At 41.4% G+C, this 18,496-nt stretch overlaps 1 long non-coding RNA gene across 1 annotated transcript; it reads left to right on the forward strand.

The window, feature by feature from the left end:
* The first annotated feature begins 2,597 nt into the window (after positions 1-2,597).
* LOC101923989 (uncharacterized) lies at positions 2,598-6,532 on the forward strand. Its single transcript, XR_008747693.1, has 3 exons — positions 2,598-2,673; positions 3,361-3,494; positions 6,450-6,532. It is a non-coding gene; the product is annotated as an uncharacterized LOC101923989 (long non-coding RNA).
* The last annotated feature ends 11,964 nt before the right edge of the window (positions 6,533-18,496 follow it).

Consider the following 18,496-nt stretch of genomic DNA (forward strand, 5'->3'; position numbering starts at 1 on the left):
CAGTTCTCAAGAATCAAGGGTATGCTCTTCCTCTTGTTCCTCCCATGCTTTTCTTCTGGTCAGCCCGCACCTCCACTGCTGCGTTTCTCCACCTTCCTGGATCCTTCAAATAGGGTCTACCTCTGCTTGGACCATGATGAACAGGAGCTGATGACGTTTGAGCTGCAGGTCCATACAAGGGGCTGGGTGGCATTTGGATTCAGCTGTCACGGAGAGTTGCCTGGATCTGACATTGTGATATAAGGTGTCTTCCCAAATGGCAGCATCTACTTCTCTGGAAGTTGAAAAGACTTCTTTTGCCTCCCTCTTTGCCAAGAGTCGTGCTCTAAGTATATTGGCTTGAAAGCACATGGACTCCACTGGCTACAGATAGATGTCTGAGGCCATTTGAAATCCTTAGTTGGCATGGCCTCCGACTGACATCCCAGAAGAGCCCAGATCTTCTGCACACCCTGTGTCATGCCTCCTAGCCCCACACAGCTACTTGAGATACCCTATGGTACCCCAGACGGTACCAGATGATGCTGTTCAGGCAAAAAAAGTGATCCTATCTGCAAGTGAAAACCACAGCCAGAGCCAGCTAGATATGACTGAAGCAATCACCTACCATGAAGGCAGAGGAGGCTGCTGGGAGTGTAATTTCCAATTTATCCAAATGACAGGAGTCAGATGCAAAACTCCCATATTTTCCCTCAATGAAGCTCTTCAAAGGCTCATTTACTTAATTTCCTCTGTAGCGAGCGGAGACTTGTTCACCTCCAAAGGTCGCTTCTTCCTGACCGTCCTAAGTGCCTCCCTTAGGAATGGCATACAACATCCTTGGGACTTGCCGTTTTTTCATTTGTCTGTAAAAGCAACCACTAAGGATAGATGCCTGATATTAAAACATCTGGAGTTTAGAGGACTAAAATGCCACTGAGGGTGGTAAATAAAAAAACAGGGTATTGTTTTAATTTGTTTTGTTTTAATCACGAAAGAGAAACAGGCAGTTTGATGCTATCCAGACACAGAAAGAAAAAGAGTTTACACTGATAAAATGTTTGCCAGTCACAGGGGTTTTATTTTGTTCAGCCATTTTCAGTTCCCTTTTAACTCAACAGGAAAAAATGTTTTGCATGAAATATCTCTCTGTGCATGTCTAAAACGGGTGAACTTTGGAGGGGGTGAGGCAGCTAGCCTTGCTTACGGTTGTAAGTTGGTTGCAAAACCATTCTTATTATAGCCAGTTTTGAATTTTTTTTGTGATGGTTACACAAACAGAATTTTTGGCTGTGAATGACTGCAGGGAAAAAAAAATATGATCAATTTAGAAGAAACTCTTGTTCTTTACTTTTAAATAATGATCTTTTTTTAGCATTTAATTTCTCCTAAAAGAATACCCTGTAAAGAAAAATTGAATTGTTTGGTTTCAAAAATACTAAACATTTCACCAGTTTCAGAAGAGATATTTAACATTTTCAATGTTTTTCTGCACTGGTAGCTGGAAATCTTTGTTTATATTAGAAAATAATTTTGGTCCCACAGATTTTAGGTTTTTTTCAACTCTTTTCCATATCAGAAAATACCTCCCTATTATTTAGATCTGGAGATATTCCAGTAAGCAAGCACATTAACAAGCACAAAAAAATCCACATTTTTTGCTCAGTAGGCTGTAAAGCACACCCACTGAACCTGTGGAATAGACACTTTGAAGGAAATATAAGTTAGTTACTGTAAATGGAGTTTGTGGGGATTTCCATTTGCATTCTGCTTTCTAACCCTCTCTCTCTTGCATCCTTGGTTTTTCTTTTAATTTTCCTCTTTACTACAACTGTAACAAAGTCATTATCTGCGTAATGTTAGGTAGGTGAGAAACTTGCCAAAAAGACTAGTTTTCACAAAGGTGGGGATTTTTTCAGCTGTTTACTGCCTTGCTCTTTCATATGGTATATTTAGTTTAAAATATTACATTTATTTCAAAGTAGCTCATTTGCAGACTACTTATCTTTGATACTTATCTTTGAATTTTGATTTTTAAATGAGAGAATGCAACAGGTATTTCAAAGCAGTAGGAAAACAAAATCTGTATTTTCAAACTATGAGGTGTCCCTCTGTAAACAGCATTTGGATGAGAGATAAATTGCTTAGAGTTTTCTGAAAGTCCAAAACCATGGATAAATTCAAGAAGAAGAAGTAAGAATATTGGAGGAGACACTGGGAAATTTAGCAAAAGCTGTAACCAGGTTTTTAAATACTCACTTCAAGGAACAGAGATGGGAAGAAGAAATACCAGGACAGATTTCACATACGAATATTTTTCCTTGACCAGACTGTTGTCTGGTAAAATTTTTCTCTTCTCCTTTATCCCTCCAAAGTTGAGTACTGTAGCAAAACTTTTCAGCATAGTGCTTAACAGCTGGACATTAGGGAGACATTTGCTTTATTATACTTCAGGTTTCTCTTTGAGAGATTTTCATTTCATCTGCAGCCACTGCTTTCTCATTTCTAGTCATTTGAACTCCTTTGCCACAAAAATATGATGCAATCTCAATCAGTCACCTTGGAGCTTTACTACTTTTTTTCCTTCTTCCCCTTCTGCAGCTGTGTGTACAGTCCCACCTTTTCACCCTGTGCGTTCAGAGCAGCAGTTATTGTGGCCCATTCTGCTCCCGGTGAGATTTCTACAGGAACCAGGTATCTAGATGCTTTTCAAACTCTACGTCATGTTTCTTTGCCTTTTTACCTAGCAACAATTGCATTTGATGATCTCAGTCACGCATTATTTGTCTTTTTCACTATGCCTATGCTGCTAAAGCTATTGGTTAGCTTGTACTTTCTAGGAGAGCTTAGCATCTACAGCCAGGCCCAGGTTCCAGGCGGTATGGGAAACATAAGAGTTTTAAGAAGTAAAAAGGAGAATGGTATTCTACTCATTTAATTTTATTCTACTCTATTCATTTTGGTATGCCTAAAATATCTTACTTTTCAACCACCTCTGCTTTTCAACAGGGTTTGCTTTACTTCCCACCCTGTGTGGTTGAGCCAGATGTGCTAAAAAAACCCAGTGTGCAGCAGGTCACTCACTCAGGGAGCAGGGAAGATCCTCTAGTATCCATCCTATCCAGGCCATCCTCTGGATTATGGGACCCAGAGGCCGCTCTTCCCTTGAGCAGCGCGATACAGCAGGGACTGGACATGAGTTTTCTTCAATTGGTTTGTGGAAATCAGCAGTGAAAGTGGAGGAGCTTTTTTGAGAATTAAATGCTTTGATAATTACTCAGGTCCCACCAGCAGTACTTGGGAATGTGACTTCTTGGGAGTGTGGGAAGCTCTTCTCTCTCTTGCTTTGACGACTGTTCCTTTTCCAACATTGTCATGCAGAAGATGAGGCAACCCTCGAGGAAGATGAGAGCCAGGACTACCGACTACTGTCAGTGACAGAGAATGAGACCTCCACCACCATGTGGTTCAAATGCCACCTCTGGACATGTGACCCAAATGACCTGAATATCACGGTAGGAAAGGGGGTTACTCAAGCAACATCCCAAACAAACCTGCTCTCGTGTCCCACTCTATTCCCAAATCCCCCCGATCAGATCTGAGAATGACAGGTTTTTCTCACAACAGTGCAGTAACAGGAATATAAAGAAAAGTATGGAACCACACAGCCACATTTATAATGCCTATTTCAAGGGCACTGTTTTGATGTCATTGATGTTTGCTTATATTTTCTATCAAAGAATGGGGAAGTTATAAATCTCAACATCTTCTTAAGCTTCAATACAGCTCTTCAAAATCCTGCTCATTTTTCAGTCTCTCTCTTGTTTTCTACATACAAAGAAGTGATATCTAGTGTTGGACATAACATTTTTATGTGTAATATAAGGCATTATTTTGGTAAGAATTGTTTAGCAAATTCAGAAAGTTTTGGTAGTCTCGGTCCTTCTCTCTTGGAAGAGCTTCATATTGGTATTGACTGCCACCAAAAGCTTAGCCAATCCAAACTGTTATTTTAAGTCAGAGATTTTTCAAAACTATGCTTTGTCAAGGATCACAAGGATACAAATGCACATAGTTTCAGAACTCTGTATATAGAGACACTGTTTACACGTTTCACTTTTACTTGAGGCACCTCTGGGTAAATCAGCATTATCCAAGGCTAACCCTCAGAAATGTCTGCCCAGAATTAGGTGTACATCCACTATTTTTCTGCGGTTCAAATATATGTGCAAATGACTGGTTAGATGCCTTTGTAGTCACAAACCTTAATGACCTTTAGTAATTGAGAGAAATATAATCCCATTCTGAATGGGAAGAATTTACAGACTTCTATGGCTGCTGCTGCTTTCCTTACACGATGGGGCAGATCCAGGTGGATCGCTGAGGGCATCCAGGCTCAACAGTAGCTGCTAATGGGGAATTAGGGGACTACAGTTTAGTTAGATTTTTGTGTAAGTCCCTTAGTAATTCTTTGCAAAAATTGCCCAAAATACATTATATACAGATAAGTGAGCTATATCTGCTTTAGGACATGCAAAGATGTGAAATCTGATCTTTAGCACCATTGTACAGCTCCCACAGCTAGAACAGTATACAGACAGTATCTGAACATTTGAACACAAAGTGATGCAGGTTCTGAAGTCTTCCTCAAATACCTCACAGCCTTTCCCCCAGCTTTCTTATATTTCTCATACCACCACTTAAAATCCATGCGTGCTTTAATAATGTGTGTGAAATGACAGCGGGTACAGATTTTCTTGTGTCTTTTCTAGCCAGCACCCTTCTCTTTGGCAAAAAAATACATTATGTCTCTGGAGAAGACAAATCTTGTGTGTTACTCTGCTCTACTTTCTGTTGGGTGTCGTGACATATTATCTGAGTGTCTGAGTATGTACCAAATATGCACAGTTATGTTATTTTAGGTGATTTCTAATTGCCATGGTTACTATGTGGATTATGTTTTAATAAATGTGCAGTGGTATAAGGCATGTGATGTAGGGTGAATACATGTGTATGTGGTTGATGGGAAGAAAGGAATGAGATTTTCCAGTTAATACTCCCATTACAGGTTGACAGAGCGTGCTTCATTACTGTGTTTGGTACTGATGACACAGTTCAATTCTTTAAAGGCCAAAGATTTTCCAAGTCTCTTTTCTTTATGAGGCACAGAGGCCCATCTGACTCAACTGACCCTAAAATATTCTTCATCTATGACCTGGTGCTGAATAATGCAAGTTCTGGGCAAGAACTTTACTTGGCATGTTAAAAATAGCCCATTCTTCTGCTTTTCTTTGGAAAGTTGATCATGCCCATGCTGGAAGTTTGAATTGCACAGGTCAAAAGATGGATATGACTGATCTTGGAAACATGCAAATAGAGCTGGCAAGAGTAGGAATGAAGTGGGAATGGAAGGTTTGCTATGCGGAGGGTAAAGGTCTTATTTGTTAGGAAATGCTGTAAGGTGTTTCTTGGTCCCTTGACTAGAATTTAGGGAGCCAAACACAGACTGGTGCTACTGAACTGCAGCATAATTAACTCAGGCATATATGTATACAGGTCTATTGTCTCATCCATATAGACCCATCAAAAACTAGCTATAACATGCTGAAGATATTTCCTGCTTCCCATCTTAGTTTTGTCGGGGCTACACAACATCACAGAGGAGAGAAATAATGGGTATACATTTAAATGCTCTGTGACGAGCCTGGCAAAGAGCTCAGAAAATGCAATACAACTGCTGTGTGCGCTGCCTCCAGTATTAATACATGCAGTATCTCAGTATCAAATATAAGGATTTACCAGCAGAGCTGGAGCTCTGCATTAGCATCACCTCATGGTACATGTGGCATCCTTGTCAAATGGAGTTCAAAAGTACCAACTCAGTGTGGTATTATTGCATTAACACCTTTCTTCTTTAAACAGCATCATCCCACACAGTCAGCACTTGCTCAAGATGCAGCAGAATCTGCTGATCAGCGTGGGCAGTATTCCATAGTAAAGAGGGGTGCTATTTTTATGTAAAGATTTGTGGGATTAGTGCTATCATGTGTTCTGCTTGTGACTCCAGAAAACTAGCAAGTAAAAATGTTGATTGAACTGCATTAATGTTTCCTATGCTTGGTTCATGTTACAATAGGCAAATTAGTAATGCAATTCCCTTTTCTTTTTTTTTTTTGGGGGGTGGGGACCAGAAAAAAATCTGAAAGAAAAAGAATTTAAGACCTGGTGGAGCTGGTAAACATGTATGCCATTCACCAGAATACAATTTCATCTTCTTGACCCTATAATCTTCTCACTCACTGCAACCAAAAACCAAGCAGTCGCTTGCTAAATGCATCATCCTTCCTTCCCCCTCCAGTTCTGGGTCTCATTCTGCTTGCACCACCTCCCTTCAGCTTCTCCAATTCCCTCTGCATATTACTGAGTTGCCAGGGGAATCTTGAGGTGACTCGTGTGTCTTTCTTTTCCAGTTTGCTGTTCCAGTTAAGAAACCAAGTATGCTTGTACTTTTATCCCCCTGCCCATGGCCAAGCAGAAACACCATGTCTACAAGGTAAAATTGCAGTCTGTCTTACTGAGGAAAAACAGGACAGGACAGACTTGCTCCTTCAGTGATGTGTATAAGTCTGTCTTTTACAACATTTTAGTATAAATTTAGAAGCATTCCATCTGTCCTTCACTGCCATTGGGATGAGCCAGCTAATTTGTCTGGCTTGTGTGGTGGTGAAGTTCTGTCTCGTTTCTAGCTTTGGAAGTACCTTTGTCTTCATGTCCATCACACCTGGAGAAACCTTGCTGCAAGTCTGATGTCTCCGTGTAGTGAGCTCAGGCCACATTACCTGTTGGTATCTTTGAGAGCAAAGGGATCCTCCAGAATCTTCTATATTGAAAGGGCTTTTGCTTTTGTCCTTGGAGATTGTTAAGGGTATTTGCATAAAAGGCAAAACTGACATTTTTGCTGTCCTGTTTTCAAGACTGAATGTGCAGAAGAGGAAGAGCAAAGAAACAAAACAGGAACTTTCCAAAGCAAGCATAGTTTACTTCCCAGATTAAGATAACTTTGCTTCAAGATTAAGCAGCCCTTCTTAGTTTTGTGGCTTTTGAAGGTTTAAAAATAGATGTTCCACTGAAATGACGTAAGGCAAAATTTCATAAGGAAGACTTCTCGTGGACTGAAAAACAGAATTTAACAAGTAACCCTACAGAACAAACTCAGAAGTTTTAGTCAGTTGTTGTAGTAACACCAGAATTTTGAGACCTGATGTTATCAATGCTGGTTAAAAGTTCAGTGATTAATGAGCACATGAAAGTTACATGCCGGGTTTATTTTACACTGTCTTGATTATGGTACTTTTGGCACAACTGAGGGAGCAGTGAATTATAGTGAACCTGAGATCAAGGTCCCTTATCTTGACTGCAGTCAGGAAAATTGTGTATGAAGTAAACTATTTACATTTCTGGCCTGGAACCTTACTGCCCAGCATAACAGGTCAAATAGACACCCCTGCGATTTGATAAAGGGGAGGTGCTTTAAAGGAAAATGCAAATCCCTTCTGGAAAAATAGACTCTGTTGGGTGCATACCACAATGAGTAGATAAACTGCCAACCAATTTACCATCCATTTTATGAATCAGATTATATTTGTTTGCCTAACATATGGTTAACTGCTCTTTTTTGTTGCCTGGGAAAGAAATACTTGAGTGTTGACAATAATTTTTTTTTTTTTTTTTTTTTACTTTTTCTCTTGGTTACAGTTCGAACCTATAATAACACTCCACAACGTAACCTTGGCTCATCATATTCTTGTTTATGCCTGTGGCAATGCCAGCGTATTACCCAGTGGCACAGATGATTGCTATGGAGCCAATCCGGATTTTGCCTTGTGCTCTCAGGTGGTTGTGGGATGGGATGTTGGAAGAGAGGTGAGTCTGCAGGGCCCAATCCTTCCCCCATTTCTTGTTAGGAACAGTAGTACCTTTGTTGTCACCTTGTCCAGTAAGACCCCACAGTCCTGCAGGACCAACCAAACTGGGGAATTTTCCTCATACTGTCCCCACTCAACTCTACTTCTGCTGCATCAGGTGATGCTGCTGTTTTCTGCATAGTTGTTGATACTCTGCATATGTGTGTATGTTATTATCATATCTGCATTAAACAAGTGTTATATGTCACATACTAAGGCCTTCCTTCTGACCTTTTGATAACGTTGCCATTAATTTCACAATATTCTCCTTATGCTCCTTTTGCATAACGGAAGGTTACCTACTTGCTGCCTTTTTTTCTACTAGCTCTGCCTCTTTTTCAGTAGAGTAACATTAAAAGTCCAGCGCAATTGGTGCTTCTGACTGAGTGGCCTAGTTAGAAGTCAGTGATGCACACATTTTAGCATCTATCTTGTGCCTTTCAGAGCAAAATGTATTTTGTATTTCTATAGTATGCATGTACATGGAGATGGAGAGAGAAAGGAGATAACTTTTAGACAAAACCCTTACAGGAATTTTATTCAGATTTTATGTAATGCAGTTCCAATACTAATATGAAATTTGGTACAAGAGTGTACACATACTGTAACCATTTCCTATTAAATATATATGTAATTCCTATTAAATATATATGTAAAAATGAAACCAATCAAAAGGATAAATGAAAAATAAATTTTGAAAATTCTTCCTTGTTCTGATTCAGAAGAAAAAGAAATGGAACTGGCAGAATTTCCCCCAACATTTTGATTTCTAACAATATCTAAGTAAATATTCAGAAACGCAAGAAAATAAAAACTTTCTCTGTGTAAGTTTTCAATTAAGAAACAACAGAGAAGAGTTAAAAACTAGCTAACTACTTCATGTAAGTTTATTCCTCCTCTTCCTCTTTCCACAAGTCTTATCAATTTCCAGATGAAGCAGCTGCATTTTCCATAGGGGCACCTTGGGACCCTCAGTACGTCCAACTAGAAATCTGTTACAGCAATTTTGACATGTTACCAGGTGGGTGATGCTGGGCAGTTGTCTAACAAAGAACAGCCTCAGGATGGAGGTCTCAGACCTCCCCTACAAGCCTATTAGAAACCACCTTTGTACGAAACGCTTCCATATGTTGCTCAGTACAACCTTCAGGACAGTAAGAAGAAACTGGACTGGAAACTAATTTTAGCAATATAATAATTATTCTATTATATATAATTAAATAAATTTTCTATAAATTAAATAATATAAATATGATATGTGATGATAATTTTAGCAACATAGATAGTTATATCTTCTTAGATTAGACACGTCATACCATCAGAAAAGCTGAGCACATCTTCCTGATATGATACTAGCAGGAGTGTTAGGGAAAACATCAGGGAAACGGTGGCATCATGGCACTGCTACTTTTTGTGGGAAGGGACAGTGTGGTTGTGGGAGAAATAAGTGTACCAAGGGTCAGGATGAAGTTCTGAGAGCCTAATAACAATACCTCAGACTTCTACCATGACCTCCAGCACTCAATCCCTATGACAGGTGATGAAGAATGTCACTGCAGTATTTGCTATCATTTTACGTTAGGGTAAACAAGAGTGATTTTATGGGAATCATCTGCGACTATGAACAGGGCTGGATCCAGCTGCACTATGAGTGAGGAACTGTGCGACTGTGCACCTTGCATGACTTCGAAGCTACATGTTACAGTAGACCATACCACCACGGGTAGGGTGGAGGGCTTAGACCTTCCTGTTAATCTGTGCTGCTCCCAAACTGTGACTGGGAAAGGGATGCTGTATGTGTTGTTGCTTCAGGCCCCACTTCTGATGTTTCTGGAGTCAGTGCTGAAGGAGTGGTCATTTTTCTTTTGCAGGCTTGATTGACAGCTCAGGACTATGACTTTACTATACTCAGGAACTACAGAAACATGGTGTGGGTGTTCCGCAAACAGGCATCTTCAGTTTCCCTGTGTATTTCATTCCTCCTGGAGCAGAACCCTACAGATCTTAGGCCTTTGCAATTCCAGCCGGTTTGATGAAGTAAGCGTGGGGAAAGCCATACAAAACCCTTCTTGATCTTTCTCACTTTGGGCTTTCATCTTGCTCCAGACATGCCCAAAAGCCATTTGGCACAGGGTGCTAGCTTAGCCTCCATTTCTCCATGTTGCAAAATGAACATTTTTTCCAATAACACAGCTCAGCAGATACCCAAGGCTTGGCCCAAGAGCATTAGCAGAGCTGTGTAAGCAGGTCAGAACCATGAGTTGAATACCCATTCGCCCCATCTAAGTGAAAGGGAAACAAAACCCAAAGGATGTCATGACTTCCCAAGATCCCCAAGTGAGTCTGCTCCACCACATGCAAGGGGCCTTTTTAGCCCTTTTTACACAGTCTCTGGCTTGGACCTTGGGTCTTTCTAGCTTGAAGCTCCCTAGTGGATCATTCCATGCCAAAACCACAGGCACACGCATATACACAGTACAGAGAGCACACTCACACTGAAAATATTTAGGAACAGAGTTTAGTAAAATAGTCTAGATTGCAGCAATCACGTTCCTGGTTTGTTCAGACAAACATGCTAACTGGAAGTCTCTGTAAGTACAACTAGACTCTCCTCTTCTCTCCATTTTCCCATATTTGTTTCTCTCTTTCCCTAAATTTGACCTCTTCCTTAGGTGTCCAGTAATAAATTTTGCACATTCCCACAGTCCACTTAGAATACCCCATATATTTTACATAGTCCCACAATCCCCCTCAAACAACCAATAGGTTTGCTCCCTCTTATGAGACCTGCAGTAATCTTGTCTTTTCTTCTTTTCATCAATATTCAAAGATTTTCTTTGAACCTTTTAAGATGTACATTTTGATGGTACTTTCAATAGCCCATTGATCAGTGTCTTACTATTTCTGCTTTTACTCTTACTGTTATCTGCTCTTTCTCAGAGTTCATGGATCTGCATGTTTAACTTATTACCTCTCCTGTATCTTGCCTTTGTTTGTCACATAGCTGATAACAAGATATCATTACAGTGCCCAGCATGAGATATCACAAACTCAAACAACTACGCCAGAGTACCTAAAGCCAGAAAAGCAATTTTCAGAAAGGTTCACCAGAGCAACCTTTCAATCAGTAATGACCTACACAAGGAAATGGTCTTAAACCTCCTCTTAAAAAAAAGTTAAGCTGACATTTACATGAGTTCCATCAAGCTTTTGACTTGATGGGCAGGCGTTAAATGTAGTGCTGTGCTCTGACTGCCAGGCTCTGACCTGTTCCATTTTGAACTGCAGCTGAACGGGATGCTGGCTCCAGATCTGCATGTCTTTGCCTACTTGCTTTACACCCACCTGTCTGGCAGAGGAGTGAAAGCTGCTCAATACTGGTAAGAGAAGGGAACTCACAGTATTGCTGCCCATGCTACAGGATCATTCCCTGCCTCTTGATCTAGAGTGGATGAGAATGATGTCTCCCAGGCTAGTCTCCATCTGTCACTGCAGGAGGCTCTGCAGTGTCTGAACTGTAGTATGAAGAATTATCTCTTAGGGAAAGAAGGGTCAGCTCAGCAGACAGCAAGAGACTGGAACTGTGCCTCTGGTTAAATAAATCAGGTCCAGGGAGTGAGCTCAAGCACTGGACTGCTTCTCATCCACAGCAGACAGCTGCCAGATGGTGCCCTTACATAGCTTGGTCCTGCTAACCAGACTGACCGTGAGGCTACACAGGCACAGTTCTGGGATTGCGTGTACCAGTTCCCATGGGCTGCATGAGCAAAACTACACAGGATTTGGTTTCCTCCAGCATCATCCCACACTAAAAACTTCAGTACCCCTATGTGCTCTCTGATCACATCCTAGCCCATGAAGCATGAATACTCAGTTTGAAGCTATGATAATCACAGTGTGCAGCATAGCATTTGAACACTACTTCAGCCATTTGGAATTTGAAAACAAAACAAATCAAAATCCAGAAATAAAAATTAACTGTGCTTTAGGCCAAAGGGGCATCACAGAGGTCTAAGTGCTTGGTAGTATAGGTATAACAGCTATGTCCTCCTTAGATTTCTAATTTCAGAATAACCCAACATCAGCCAAGCATCAGGCTGCAGACAGTTACAGGGAGGCAGACACAGTCCATGCCAGTGATCGGTAAAACAATGCACTGCCCTATGACATTTAGCAATGTGGGCATAGCCCAAGATGTTGCAGTGACACTCTAATCTTAGAGAACTCGCTGTGACATCTTCAAGGTCAGGTTCCCTGCCTGTCTACAAGGCACTGCTGGTGCATTCTCTGGGGTGTGATGTGAGTTCCATCTGGAATGGCAAGGGGAAACTTTGGCATTGCCTGGTCCTTAGGTGGCTGCACTCTCACACCAAATCCCCAGACCCCTGCACTGTCTCACATGCTGATTCACTCTGCAGGAAATTCACACATACGGAGCCGATCCTGTAGGCATGCAGGGAACCTGAACCGCACTGTAGGCAAGCTGTGGAAAACAGGATAGCGCCTGCCCTCCCGCACCCAACACAAAGCTGAGTTATGAGCAGAGCAGATGTTGTCTTGTTTGGCTTCTAAGCACACATATGATACATCATTCAGAAGAATCTACGTTGTTCCAAAATGGCACATCTGCCCTTGAAGATGGCCTTCCTTAGTTGTCCTTAAACACCAACGGCATCCTACAATCAAATATTGTTTAAACACTCTGGTCCTGTGTCTCTCCACCCACTCCCCAGCATGCCAAGGAATGGGGCCAAGTGACTAGAAGCTCCTTCAAAGGCAGCCTCAAAGAAGTGGGACCAGCACAATTCTCTGATGGGTATTTTCTCCTCTCTGACCAGTGGTATCTGCAAAATACTCACCTAGCAGCCTCTGCAGCCTAATTGTGACATGGCAAAAGCAGGGAAAAGTTTTTAAGAACTTTAGGAAACAAATTTAGTCTGCTGTGACTAGACTAAATATATAGGGATTTTGTAACTTGAAAGGTGCATTGTGAAAAGTCTGCTCCCTATTTACACCTGTCTGTGTCTCTCAGGAGAAGCACATTATAGCTGGCAATGTGGTTGTCTCTTGACAAAGGAGCAAAGTAGACACCAATAAACCTATTGGCTTCAAAGTCATCCCTCTGTTTCAATGCTACTGATCTCCAGCCCAGACTGGCCTGACAACTGGATTGTTATGCTAGACAGCAAGTGGAGTGAGCCTCCCTCCATCTCATTAGCTAGCAACTTCCAAGGGCATACTCCAAGTAGCAGGGAGTGACATAATCAGGAGAGTTTTTCTTAGGCTTCGGAAGAAAATGGAAGGTTCTTTCTTTTTACTAGGACTCACTTGAGGTCAGCCTGGAGAGGACTAAGGCAACAGTTAGATTTACTTAGGATGAGCATATATCTGAGAAAGGACCTTTACAGATGATGAAGCCATCTCAAGCACAGGCTCCAGAGCAGAAGGTCAAACATTCAAAACACTTTCTGAACAGAGATGATTCAGGTACAGTGAGCAGCTGGGGTGACTACTTTTCTTCTGGGATTTCCCCTGTAACAGGTAGGATAACTACACTGCTCTTACTCACTTGTCCAATTAGTGGAGACCCCAGACTCTTTGGAGCTTGACCTTGGCAGAATATAGTAGATTGTGATCTTTAATAGCACTTTAGGGGCAGGCCTGTCTCCTTTGTAGGTATTAATTCCAAAATACCCCAGCATACACCAAAAGTCACACATAGCCAGTAGGAGTGACTTAGCCAGAGCTATTTTGTTCCAGGCAATAGCAATAGTTTTTGGCTCCTGCTCTTTATGCAGGTTGCATGGTATACATAAACCATGTGTCACATGATACATTCTTTCTTGAACTTTTGTGAAGCCTGGCCTCCAAGCCAGGTTCCTCCTTCCTGAACCCATTTTGCTAGAAGGTGTAGCTGAACAGTGGCATGAGCCTACCCGTTCACCTGCTCAGAGTTGCCAGCAGTCACAAAGAGGGCCTACAACAACCGGGCAGGGTGTGCAACAGCTGTTGGGAGAGCCTGGCCATAAGCACCATAAGGTTTTGTGGTCTGGGTGCCTTGATGCACCTTGCAGTGTGCACTGTGGATGTACTTAGCAAGATCTAAGGACCTGTAATGTGGATGGAGAAGCCGCACTCAAGCAGAGCAGAGACCATCTAAGAAGCAGTATCACAAAGCACTGTAGAAATAGCAAGGAAGAGTTCACATGTGATACTTCTACATCTGCAAGGGACATTCTAAATACCCTGCCAACTCTACCCTGCTAGGGTCAGAGAGTCTTTTTATTTAGGACAGTGTTTTCTAATGCAAGTGTTGGAATTTGTTCTTCTGGGATCCCAGACTGTCCTCTGAAAGGCAAAAGTTTCAAGGTACAACAATTACTGACATGTAAAAAGTCCATATTTGGACTCCAGAACAAGAGGGCTGGTTGGGAAATTTCAAGTGTATATTTGGGAGTGACTGTCGCTGAAAATGTGTTCTGTGAGTTACAGTACAAAAGAGATCAAGCATGGTTTCTGGAGGGGATTTTTGTTGGCTCTGTTTATTTCATCCAGGAATTGGTTATTCCACACCCCTCCCTGGAAATATTTTAACTTTCTTCCCTTGTTTGTCTTCCCCAGGAATGGTGAGCAGTTGAGCATCATGTGTGAAGACAATAAGTATGACTCCAGACTGCAGGAGATTAGGAACCTGAAGGAAATCATCGTAATCAAACCAGTACGATGCTGCCCTGGGATGTAGCCACGGGCAGGCAGGCTGGGGAGGTGGCAAGCACCAGAGGTGTCAGAGCACGTGGATATATTCTGTCTCTCATTCCACCTGCAGCTGTGGCCCATTGTTTTCACACAGTTTCCGGGTTGCCCATGTTGCAAGTGGTTGTTTTATGTGCTTTACCTGTACCCATCTGATGGTTTGACCTACTGTGTTCCCTAGGGGGATGACATCCTGGTCAAATGCAACTTTCAGACACTGGATTAGTCAGAGGTTACATTTGTAAGTCAGTTTTTTCTACCTACAAATCTTTCCTTGCCTTTAAAACTAGTTTATCACTATCAAAATCTTTTGGGAAGACATGTCTCTCTTCCCCGAGCAAATATGGCCCCGGCAACAGCTTCTCATGTCAGACACAACATCATAGACATACTGAGGCATGCCTTGCACAGTTGCTCCATGCTGGGGAGAAGCTCTCAAGTAAGACCCTCCTACTGTAGGCTTATGAACAGACTCAAAGATATCTTGCATCTAATATCTTACAAGACAACTCTTGTCTAAAGCGTCAAGAGCAAGTAGCAAAACTTGCAGCTGAGTTGGTTTTCAGTCATTGAACACTTGGATTTAGTGGAAAGGCAGAAGTCAAATACAGAAACTGATGTAATCCAGCAGCTGGATCTCATTTGGACTTCTCAAAACAAGAAGACATTATTTTTAGTTCTTATTCAGACCAGAGGTCAGTTTTGCAGAAGTTTGCATATAAACAGTTATTGTTGTACTCAAGCTTCATAGCTTATTTTAGAGCTTATGCACACAGAGGATTTAATGACATTATTGCACTTGGAAATGTGCACAAAAAGCTGTGATTTGACTTAAAGAGGATTACAGAATTTATATTCACAGAGAGCAACACTGTTTGATTTGGTTGGTCCCATTCCAAAAGTAGGGATCAACTGGAAAGTTCTGATCTGGATGTCACACTCAGTTAATTCTTTGAATGTTTTAGTTGAACCTCCCAAAGTTTCAGATTTTGGGATCTTGAAATAAAAATATAGTATTTTTTCTGAAGGAGAGAATGTGTAATTTCGGTTATAAAAGCACAGAGCAACCTATTTATTAGACTACTTATTAGGCAAAGTATCAAAGGATATTTTGATTCTCCATTTCTATCTCATAGACAAATTAATTTTTTTTTCCCAGACAAGATCTGCATGAGCTGTGAACAAGAGTACTTTCCTGAGAAGAAGTAGTCTCCTCATTGTGTCTCAGCAGACCCCTGAGTCATCCTTGTGTCTTTGCTGGGTGGGCTGAGCGCCATGAGTGAGATGTGCCTCTCATTCCTCTTCTACTACTCTCGTAACAACATTTTTGGTTGTATGGGCTATGCTGACATTTCGTACGTTGCACACGTACTCAAGCAGGAGGCCTCAGAGTGAGTCCTGAATCAACATGTTTCTGGAAGTAGCAGAGCAAAATGTAGCTATGAAGAATGACAAATGGAGAAGATAATGAAAACGAAATGTTGCTGATAGGGAAGAAAGACTCATGTACCTTGATCTCTCTTGATCAGCTCCTTTGTTGCAGGGATCTATCAACTGTGATACTTTAAAAATCTCTTGTCCTTTATTTTTTTCCCCTCTTCCTTATTTTTTTCCCCCTTTCCTTCCTTACCTTCTCACCATTTGTCTTCACCTCCCCCTTGCCCCTTCCTCTTTCCCCAGTGGAGTGGAAGGAATGATGGCCGTGGATTTTGTTGACTGGGACAATGACACTGTCAAAATTGCAGAGAAAGCAGCCAAGGAGGAAGATCAAGTTGTCATGATTAAAATCATTAATGTAAGTCTTCCTTCTGAGCAATTTGTGGGTGGGAAACGGACATGGCTCTGATGTTCTGAGAACAAAGTGTGGCTGAGAGATAGAGGCAACAGACAACATCTTGGGTAACACCAGCTATTCATAGCTTATCCACAGCTATAGAAACTGAAAAGGATTACCTGAATGATGAAGTCCTGTGTCCTAGGCTGCAGTTGCAAGGAACCGTCAAAGACATATTTAGTCATCACTTAACTTTGAACTAACAAAGCCAAAAATTCTTCTCCAAAGAGGAAAAAAACTCTTGCACCTTGGTAATATAACAGTGCCCAGGGAGTGATGCCATGGCAGGGCATTTTTGATAGGATGAGCAATAAAATAGTGCTGAAGGTCACTCAGATGAAATGCATGCAAAGGGAGTTAGGATGATCCAGAAAATCCATATACATGGAACATAGCTTCTTGGCTCTTACTTATCTGTCTGCATTTCAGGGCACCAGTCTGGTACCTACACATCTTAGAGGTAAATTAGGAGAAAAAAATATCTTAAATTGAAAAAGGATCAAAATTCTATCTTCTCCTCTCTCAGAGAGGTTTTCTGCTGTTGGAGGGGGACCCACGTCATGATATTCTCTCAGATTGGTGGTTATGCATCCAGACAGCAAGAAAACTGACTAGAACACATCCAAAACTTGCAGTATTATGTCAGTCTTGTGGCTCCCAACTTAAAAACAAATCATGTAATTTTATTTTTCCCTCTTTCCTTCCATCCTCAGGAACTCCAGAGAAATGAGAGTGGTCTAATCAGATACATTAATATTCCAGAGCGGGCTGCCTGTCAAAATATTTCTGGATACCTCTCACTGTCAGGTCTGAGGGCCACTGCAGACCTTAGCTTGACCGCAGCCTGTACTTCAGAGTCATCAACCAGTAAAGAAACTGTTTCAGTTCCCCTTCTTTCTCTCACACAGCTGGTGTTTGCTTGGCTTATCTCAGCCTCTGAGTATGGGAAATGAGGGGCAGAATACCAGAACATATCACTGGCCCACTGAAGAAGTCTGTAATTACCACCTGGGAGCAGGGTATTCGAGATCTGATGGCCCTGAACATGAGAGGTTACTTATGTAATAGAAAATTGTCTTTCTTTGGAAGAAATGGGTTCAGCGGGCATTGGCATTTATGTTATTTTCATTAAAAATACTTTCTAGTATAGTTTGTTCTAAATCAGAAAAGCAATGTACTGTAACGTAGTAAGGACAGGAATACAGTCATCTGTTCAATAGCTGCTGCTTCATGATTAAATCCAGAGCTTTCACAGATGGGCTACTATAAGTGTTTGCTCACTGGTGTTTCATTAAGCATTATCTAGTCTCAAGCTATCTACATATTCTCTGTACTGAAGTCAGTATAGAAAACTAAGCTCCTTAGTTATTAAATAATGTAATTGATTCTAAAACAATGCTACCGTATCCATCAATGACTGCATGGCAGGGAATTTACTTGCTGTTGGCCAGGTAATAATAATGCAGTGACCTAGTGTTTACTGAAAAACAGACCTTATACACGTTCATATAGCAAACCTATGAATTCTAATTTCACAAAATCTAAACCATTTACTGGTCTTTTTTCTTATCTTTTTCCCCAGTGCATACATGAGAATTAAATAAGCAAATCTGGTGATAGTTATGTTATTTGTCAGGCACTGACAGGCATGGGACATCGACCACTTCTGTAGGAAGCTGTTGCAGTGTCTGGCCACCCTCTTGGTAAAGAAATGTTTCCCAATGTCCAGTCTAAACTTCCCCTGACTCAGCTTTGAACCATTCCTGTGTGTTCTGTCACTCGATCCCATGGAGGAGAGATCAGCACCTCCCTCTCCACATCCCCTCCTCAGGAAGCTGTAGATAACAGGGATATTGCCCCTCAGCCTCCTTCTCCTCAAACTAGATGAACCCAATGTTCCTGGCCCCTCCTCACAGGACATGCCTTCCAGCCCTTCCAACCAGCTATGTTGCCCTCCTCTGGATGC

Source organism: Falco peregrinus, chromosome 6 (assembly GCF_023634155.1).
Source record: "Falco peregrinus isolate bFalPer1 chromosome 6, bFalPer1.pri, whole genome shotgun sequence".
Taxonomy (NCBI): Eukaryota; Metazoa; Chordata; class Aves; order Falconiformes; family Falconidae; genus Falco; species Falco peregrinus.